The sequence below is a fragment of the Eptesicus fuscus genome, chromosome 2, assembly GCF_027574615.1.
Source record: "Eptesicus fuscus isolate TK198812 chromosome 2, DD_ASM_mEF_20220401, whole genome shotgun sequence".
Lineage (NCBI taxonomy): Eukaryota > Metazoa > Chordata > Mammalia > Chiroptera > Vespertilionidae > Eptesicus > Eptesicus fuscus.
In genome coordinates this window covers 108,223,554-108,232,838 of record NC_072474.1, presented here as the reverse complement: position 1 = coordinate 108,232,838, position 9,285 = coordinate 108,223,554, and the positions used below count along the sequence as shown (strand labels likewise).

Here is a 9,285-nt window from a genome sequence, read left to right as displayed (position 1 = left end):
TGGACATGGTAGTCTTTCTTTCCTGTGGCACACTACAGAGAATTTTTTTTAAAGGGTAGCAGCCTTTTAGTAGGAGGTTAAGTGGTCCATGTATATATAATTGATAAAGCACTTGGAGCTTTACGTATGAAAGCACATTAGAAAAGTGAAATTATTATTACTTATATTGTAATTAGCTTATTTTTCTCCTGTTCTTATATGAAACATTGGCTTTTGAAATAAGAATTTAGAGAGGAACTGATCATAGAAATAAGAAAGAATATATCGAACAACCCTAAACATTTGGGACAGTTAAATCAGTTAAGGATGAACAGTGTATAATGTTTGCTTTTCCTGGAATGATATTTTTGATTTGTATGTAACATTTTCCCCCCTAGGTTTTTAGATAGAATCCTGAGAATAGTGATTTATAGGTGTGCACTTCCACAGACACACCCATGTGCACACACTTGTACCTGTGCACACACAAACACATCTAAACCTTGAAATTATTTGAAACATTTATTTTACTCTGTCTCCATAGACCTGACAAATAAATAGCTGAATTACATAACTAGAATTGCAATGCTTTTAGATTAAGATACAGAAAATAAAATAATAAACTTTTACCTCTGTGATTTCTATCAAAGAGCTTGTCTTAGCTATTGGCACCTTAATATGCCCATGGGGTAGGAATGGATATGGAAGCACAATATAAAGTTTGATTAATGTTTCAGTCCCTCTAGGATTAAAAAAATCACAGATTAAGTCAATCCATTAGTAAGTCAAGTTAATTAAACTATTCTAAGTTTATATATATATATATATTCTATATAATAAAGAGGTAATATGCAAATTGACCCTCATGCCCTCACAAGATGGCCACCCCATGTCATCACAAGATGGCCATCCCCACGTCATCACAAGATGACCACCCCTCATCATCACAAGATGGCCATCACAAGATAGCCTCCCTGCATCATCACAAGATGGCTGCCTCCACATCACAAGATGGCCACCACAAGATGTCTGCTACAAGATTGGCCTAAAATAAGTCACATAATCAGCCAGCTGAAAGAGAGTCTGGGAAATATAGTTTTTGTTCAGTGTACCCAGCTAAATACTTACTTTTCTGTTACTAAGGAAGATAAGAAGATTGGATATCAGAAGTCATTTTGGAATTTCTGCCACATACTTACTTCAGCCTGATTTGATTCATTTTTTTTCCTGAAGATGGAAAATTTGACTTGGTTTAAGTTGGTTGGTTTTGTTGGGTGTAATGGGTGTTGTGAGGTGCAGTGGAATGAGCATGGATTACAAGATTCTAATTCCAGTTTAATATTGTTAGGCATCTGTCCATCACTTGGAATAAGGAATTTGTTTTATAGACCCTCTAGGAATTCTTTAAATTATTATTCTCTTATCTGGTTCCTGAGGTTTTATAAAAAAAAAGGTAGGTATGTATATTTATACACATATATAATTAGAGGGTACATAATTAGAAAATCTATTTCTGCCCTAGCCAGTTTGGCTCAGTGGATAGAGTCTTTTCTTTAGAAATAAAACATGTACACATATAACCATGTTAGCAGAGAGTGAAATGATTCATATTTTTCAATTTTCAATTCCTTGCTTTTAATGAAAAGAATTGAATCTGGAATGAAAATTGAAATGGTGAGAGATTGAAGATAGGACATAACTGTTTTCTTTTAAATTGAAAGTCAACTTTTCATCCCAAATATACGCCCTTCTCCCATTTTTCTGGTTCCCATTACTGTTGTGTTTTAATCATCACTTTCTGTAGAAAGCCATGACCTGGCAGAATCAGGATTTGGGTCCTCAAATATGTGATGTGACTGAATCCTTGGCACTCTGGGACTCCTGTGATGTGAGTGCTGGTCTTCCTGGAAAATAGCAATAGGGGAAATTGCACGATCTGTCTCCTGTTTCCTACTCCATGTCAGTGGGTCGTGGTTCTTTGTCTTGGGCAGCTGTTATGCAGTGCTAGGTAAGACTTTCCATTTTTCTTTTCCATTCAGGGAGAATTAGCTTGCGCTGCTTTGTGGCTGCACCGGCCACATGAGGTTTCTCATTTTGGGGCCCCAGGAAGCTGTGCCCTTTCTTAAGTGTCCTAGTATGTTGTTGTTGTATTTGTTGTTGTTGTTTTAGAATTATCAAAAACATTTACCTAGTATAGTTTTAACAGATAAGCTGATTCTGAAGGCACAAATGATTCCAAAGGGAGCTAGTGGAATGAAGTGAAACAATAACAAAAGACTATTACTTGAATTTTCTTCTTCAGTTTTATAGGTTTTGATCTTAAGGGGGGAAAACTATAAAATGCCACCACCCCTCTCACATCTTATATGAAATGAGATGAAGGTGCAAACAAACAAAGAAAATGGATAAAATCACGTTTATATGATGTAGAAGCAAAAAATTATTGATCAGTTAGATGTTTTAGGTTGAACCATTTGAAACTGCTGTTTATGCAGTCAAAGGAGGTCCAATACAGGCACTATTCAACATGATACTAGTTTCTATTATAGCTACACAAACAAATTGTTAACCTTAAAACTAACACCATTTGAAGTTACTCCTTAGCTACATGTTTTGACTGTAAAAGCATTTGGCTATTAGATGATATTTTGAAATTCAAGGAAGTGTATATTTAATATTGGCATGAAAGCTATGTTTTTGAAAAATATTCCACCCATGATCCTGCTTTCCTTACATATCTTTTCTGTTTCTTTCTCAACTTTATCCATATATCATAACTGATGTTTTCCAAGGTGAAAAATAAAAACGTATAAATCATACTTCAGACTGCATAGAGTAAAACCTCAAAGGAAGTTCCCCTGGTACTTGAAATTCTGAATCCATAAATGAACACAGAATGCAATGGAGCTCAAACAAAGCCTTTGCATAATGAAACCTGTGAGGAACTTTACCAGTATAGTGGAAAATAACGCTTTCTGATAGCCTATAGTACTCTCCAAAGGCAAAAATATACTTTTACAAATTACCTTAATGAGCTGAGGGACATATGTTTCCATAAGGAATGATTTAACATCCACGCAGTCAAACCTGAACAATTCAGGAAAAAACAAGATTCCTCCCCTGCTCACTCTCTCTTCTTGGAGATGACAGCCTCCAGTGCCCCTGTCCGTGGTTCAGAAGTCGCCCCAGTAATTCTTCCGGTTGGTCAACTCTCTCCAGGCTCAAGGAAGATAAGGGCACAGTACAAGAAGTGACAGGCAGGGGCAAGATGAAATAATTGTGGGGCTCATTGTGACTTGTTATTTCTTGGCACTCTGGGGAACATGGCTGGTCCTAATTTCTTTTGGTGTGGAAGTCTGAAACCCTCAGCTAGCTACCTGCAGGCCTCCAGGGTGCTAACACCTTATAAGGCAAATGCCAAGTGCCCCATGTAGCCAATTCCTGACCTGCCTGGTTACTAAGGAACTATTTGCCCAGCAGGTTATTAAGCCAGAGAGGAGGAAAGAGGAAGAAAACCCAGCACAGGATGCAGATCCCCTCCCCCTTCACTCTGGCTTCATTTTACTTTAACATCTTAGATTTCCACCTGAGAAGAGAAGCAATTTCCTAAAACCTAGGGATCCTCTGATGTAAATCAAAGGTCCTGAATGGCATTTTAGTTTCCCCTCTATTCATATGCAAATTTCTAATTTACTTAAAGCACACTGTCATGCATTATAATAAAGTCTAATACATGCTTCCATGTAATTATGTGTAATAACCAGTGATCAGTGGGAGGAGGGAAGTGGAGAAGGGAATTGTGTCTCCAGCTGGCCCTCCACACCTGCAAATAACAGACAACTCCTTTCAGTGTAGAGGAAACAAGATAATGACAGGATGGTATTAAATGCAAACATTAATTCTTAGGGACAAAACATAAGAAAGAGATCTATCAATTAAAATGTGTGATAGTGAGCAACTTAAATTATGTGCCACACTGTCTTACAGAAAAATAAGGACCAACCATAATGAAAACCTTAATTGGCTATTTACTGTGATACTTCTGGTGCCATTAGTTTTATTTTTGTTTTTAAAGAAAGCTTTATCTGGGATACTGAAATCTTATGTCCATTTGGTTTGTTTTAAGAACCAATAACATATTTATTCTCTCTCTCTCTTCTCTCTCTCTCTCTCTCTCTCTCTCTCTCTCTCTCTCTCTGAAAGGATAAGTCAGGTCTTTGAGAGGAAATCTGAAAAGCCCAATGGAATCTCGAGCTGTAAGGAAACAAAACAATATAAGAATATGCTTTGTGAGCGGGAAAGTGCAACCCTTATGTCAGGGACTGTTATTGTCTTGGCTGCTGTCAATGCAAGTTTTGTTGTATGAGAGGTGTGTTCCTGTAAAGTAAATCAGCAGAATTAATTTGATAACATTTGAACATGTATTTTCATGTGTGAGGCAGTTGAACATAGTAATTAGGATCTTTGGAGTGTTTCTGACCTGGTTTTGAGTTATAGCTCTGTTAATAATTACCTGTGTGATCTTGGGCATGTTTCTTAAGCCTCTCTAAGTCTCGGTTTTCTGTAAAATGGGAATGAAAATCGCTACTCTGATTTGATAACATTTTTGTGGGAATCAAATAAAATAACATACCTATTGTATACCAGGTTTACTTCCTAGAGTCCTTGTAAATAAATAGTCTATTTGTAAATAAGGAACTAATTTTTTTAATCATTTATGTCAGAATATAAGTTCTCCACATATAAGTTGCTTTATATGTATCAAAAGAAATGGTGGGCTATACATCAACAGAATCCATGGATAGCAAAGGTGTCTGATAAATGCTTTGCACGTATTGTCATCCAGAGTAGTCACATAGGGCAGAAGAGGAACAAGGCAGTCAAGAGTTCAACTCTGTTTCTGTTTAGTAACTCTATGATCTTGGGCAAGTTGGTTAACTCATCTGGGTTACTCAGAGAAGACTGTGCCTTTGCAGTATGTATCTGATATACACTGGATGTATCAGATGCACACGCTGTCTTTTACTTCTCTCGACTTATGTGGGAAAGAAAACACAGCCACCTTCCAGTTCCTGGGACAGTAGACAGGCACTTATTTCCCCAGGTTCCATTCCTCCTTAGAGCTGCAGAGAGCAGCAGGATATTTTGTACGACTACCTGGGAAACAATTAAGCTCCATTGGGGCGGGGGGAATGGGAGCCTTTTTAATATTGTAGGGTGTATAAGAGAGGGGGCATAGGCAGAGAGGACATCAGGATGTAGGAAGGTGAAAAGAGGGATGGAGATGTAGAAACTAAAACTCTGTAGAGCCAGGTCTCTTAAAGGGCTGAGGCCAGTGGACCAGGGATAGTGCTACCAGGAGCGTATTGTGGGATTGGGATTCTGAATGTTTCCCAGCATCATAGTCCAGGGAACAGGTCATTTAAGGTGTAGTCCATTGCTTTGCTTAAAGGACTTCACTATTAATGCCTTGACATCAGAGTAAATTGCATCTGTGGATGTGCTTCCCATCCTATCCCACAAGCCTTTGATGACAGAATAGGAAACAACTCAGCACCCAGGACAGCTCCTGGGCATTTGGCAACCAAAAGGGATGGGAAAGAGGAACTGCAGCACAATTCTTCCTAGATTAATGGCTTCTCTAGTGTTGCTAAGTAAAATTTAAAGTAAGGCTTGGGGGATCAAAGAATTGCAGTGTAACTTGACTGGGTCCCAGAATAAAACTAAAAAACTAAAAAAAAAAATGACAACGCCCATCACCCAACAATGCAAAATTCACAGTCTGGATTCAATAAAAAATTACATGGAATTTCAGGAGCAAGAAATACAAACTATAATGAAGATAAAAATCAATGACTCCCAAATTCTATGGATGACAGGATTAGGAAGCATTAAAACAGTTAAAACAGGAAACAGGTCCTTCTGATGTCACAAGAAAAGAACTTCATGGGCACTCACGTAGGAGTGGCAAGATTTTATTAAAGTGAAAAAGTGATAGTACACTCTCAGAGAGGCAGAGAACGGGCAGGCTGGAGGGTAATGGCTGCCCTAAGGTCCTTCCAAGGCTTCCCTGTATTTCCTTGGGTTTGGGAAAGACCATGCTTTCTTTCAAACAATCCAATCTCTTTCCTGGCTTTCCCCGGGCTTGTGCCTGTGCCATACCCCATCCAACCTCTTTCTTGGATTTTCCACTGCCTGTGCCCTTCCCCATCTGATCTTTTCCCAAGATTTTCCCAGGCTTTGCCCTGGCCATTGAATGGTCACCTATTTTGGCTCCTACTGCACATGCCTCATATTTCTGCTTCGTCATTTGGCTTCTGCACATGCACTTAGTAAAAGGTATGCCGCTCACACCATCTTGGCTTCTACTGTACATGAACTCAGTAAAAAGAATTTCCCCTGGCCATTTTCTCCCTCCCCCCTTTAATCCTGTGGAGCATGCCCCTTACCTCCCTCCCCCAACCCCAGGTGGCTGTAGGGCTATCTTTTATGTCTAGTCAACTAGGCAGGATGTTTTGCGCCATTTGGCAGAACACTGCCATTTACTCCCCAGGGTGACTGTTCCGTCTGCTCCTTCCTCTTTTTTTTTTTTTTTTTTTTTTTTTGGTGCTAATTTTAAATAGTTTTATTTAAGACGTCGCATTTTCCACTTTACAGTACAATTATAAAGTGCATTATTTTCTTTCCCTGTGCACAGTCCATATTCAAGAATGTCCAGTTATTTACTATACAGCATTTCAACTTTTAAAACTGCCCATGGAATTTGCTAAAAATTTGGGTCCTTCTATTTTGTGTGGCACAATGCTAGATCTATGCTCAAAGCTGGCTTAACCAACCTCTTCTATGGTGGGCCCAGAGGAGGCACCGCCAGATGGAGGGGCTCTGCCACCAGGGAAGTCCCCAGGCATTCCTCCTGGATGCTCCTGCACTCTGGTATAGCTTGGTAATGATGGGGTTGCAGACCTTTTCCAACTCTTTCTGCTGATGTTCAAATTCTTCCTTTTCTGCAGTCTGGTTCTTATCAAGCCAGTTGATGATTTCATGGCACTTGTCAGGAATCTTCTTTTTGTCCTCATCATTGATCTTGCCTTGAAGTTTTTCATCTTCAACAGTTGCTTTCATGTTGAATGCATAGGATTCAAGTGAATTCTTGGAAGACATCTTGTCCTGCTGCTTCTCATCTTCGGCTTTGTACTTCTCAGCTTATTGGACTATGCGCTCAATGTCTTCCTTGTTCAGATGACCCTTGTTGTTAGTGATGGTAATCTTGCTCCATTTTCCTGTACGCTTATCCACAGCAGAGACATTGGGGATGCCATTGGCATCAATATCAAAAGTAACTTCAATCTGAGGAACACCACGAGGTGCAGATGGTATGCCTGTGAGTTCAAACTTGCCAAGCAGGTTGTTATCCTTGATCATGGCACGCTCATCTTCATAAATCTGGATGAGCATACCCAGCTGGTTGTCAGAGTAGGTGGTGAAAGTCTGTGTCTACTTGGTGGGGATGGTGGTGTTGTGCTTGATGTGGACCGTCATGATGCCACCAGCCGTCTCAATGCCGAGTGAAAGAGGAGTGACATCCAGCAGCAGCAGATCTTGGACATTTTCAGATTTGTCTCCAGAGAGAATGGCTCCCTGGAAAGCTGTACCATAAGTGACACCTCATCAGGGTTGATGCTCTTATTAAATTCTTTTCCATTGAAGAAGTTCTGTAGGAATTTCTGAATCTTGGGGATATGGGTGGAGCCACCCACCAGGACAATATCATGGATCTGGGACTTGTCAAGCTTGGCATCCTGAAGGGCTTTCTATACAGGGTCCAGGGTACCATGGAAAGGGTCAGCATTCAATTCTTCAAATCAGGTATGGGAGATAGAGGTATAGAAATCAATTCCTTCATAGAACGAATCAATCTCAATATGGGCCTGGGTACTGGAAGAGAGAGTATGCTTAGTACATTCACAAGCAGTACGAAGGCGACGAACAGCCCTCTTGTTCTCACTGATATCCTTCTTATGCTTGCGTTTGAATTCTGCAATGAAATGGTTGACCATTTGGTTGTCAAACCCTTCTCCACCTAAGTGGGTGTCCCCAGCTGTAGATTTGACCTCAAAGAGTCCATCTTCAGTTGTGAGGGTTCACACATGGAAAGTGCCACCTCCCAAGTCAGAGATCAGCATGTTTCTTTCAGCTCCAACCTTTTTGTCTAAACCAGTGGTCGGCAAACTCATTAGTCAACAGAGCGGCAAACCGCTGCTCGCGAGCCGCAGTTTGCTGACCACTGGTCTAAACCATCAGCAATAGCAGCAGCATTGGATCATTGATGATTCTAAGTACATTGAGACCAGCAATAGTTCCAGCATCTTTGGTGGCCTGATGCTGAGTCATTGAAGTAAGCAGGTACTGTGACAACAGCATTGGTAACAGTCTTCTCAAGGTAGGCTTCTGTGATTTCCTTCATCTTTGTCAAAACCACGGATGACAACTCTTCTGGATTAAAGCTTTTTGTCTCTCCCTTGGACCTTGGACCTGCCAACATCATTCGCCATCATGAAAGGCCAATGCTTCATGTCAGACTGGACAGCAGCATCATCAAATCTACATCCAATCAAGCGCTTGGAATCAAAGACTGTGTTGGTAGGATTCATTGCTACTAGTACTTGATTCTTTGTAGCACCACCGATCAATTGCTCAGAATCAGTAAAGGCAACGTAACTCAGGATGGTTCAGTTTCCCTGATTGTTGGCAATTATTCCCATGCTGGAATACATCCACACAAGAGTAGGTGGTGCCAAGATCAATGCCAACTGCAGGTCCCTTAGGCATGGTTGCTGGTGTGCATGCATGGCTTGCACAGACCTGACTGGAACTGGTATCCCCACGTTCAATGAGGCCCTCTTTTGTTAATTATCTAACCAACTGCCACCTCCAACAGAACTATATTCTATGTTTAAGAAGGTATAGTAATTCTAAACAACTTAAGGAGAAGCATGGAAGATGTTAAAAAGACACAAACTTCTAGAGGTGGTAAAACAATTTCTGAGATGAAAAATACAGTGAATAGAATTAATAGATTAGAAACTATAGAATAAATGTTTAATGAACTTAAAACCACAGTTTCTTAAAAGAAACTATCCAAAATGAAACACAGAAAGAGAAAAAGAAGACTCTAAATAATGAACAGAACACTGGTAAACTAAGGGGAAAATCTTAACAGCCTAATATACATAAGCTTGAGTCCCCAAAGAAGAGAAGGGAAAAAAGGAAGGGAGAAAAAAAAAAAAAACCTTTTTTTTTTTATAA

General features: G+C 39.9%; 1 pseudogene; it reads right to left on the bottom strand.

Moving 5' to 3' along the window:
• Positions 1-6,806: 6,806 nt before the first annotated feature.
• LOC103284868 (heat shock cognate 71 kDa protein-like) lies at positions 6,807-8,808 on the bottom strand (annotated as a pseudogene).
• Between the last annotated feature and the right edge of the window lie 477 nt (positions 8,809-9,285).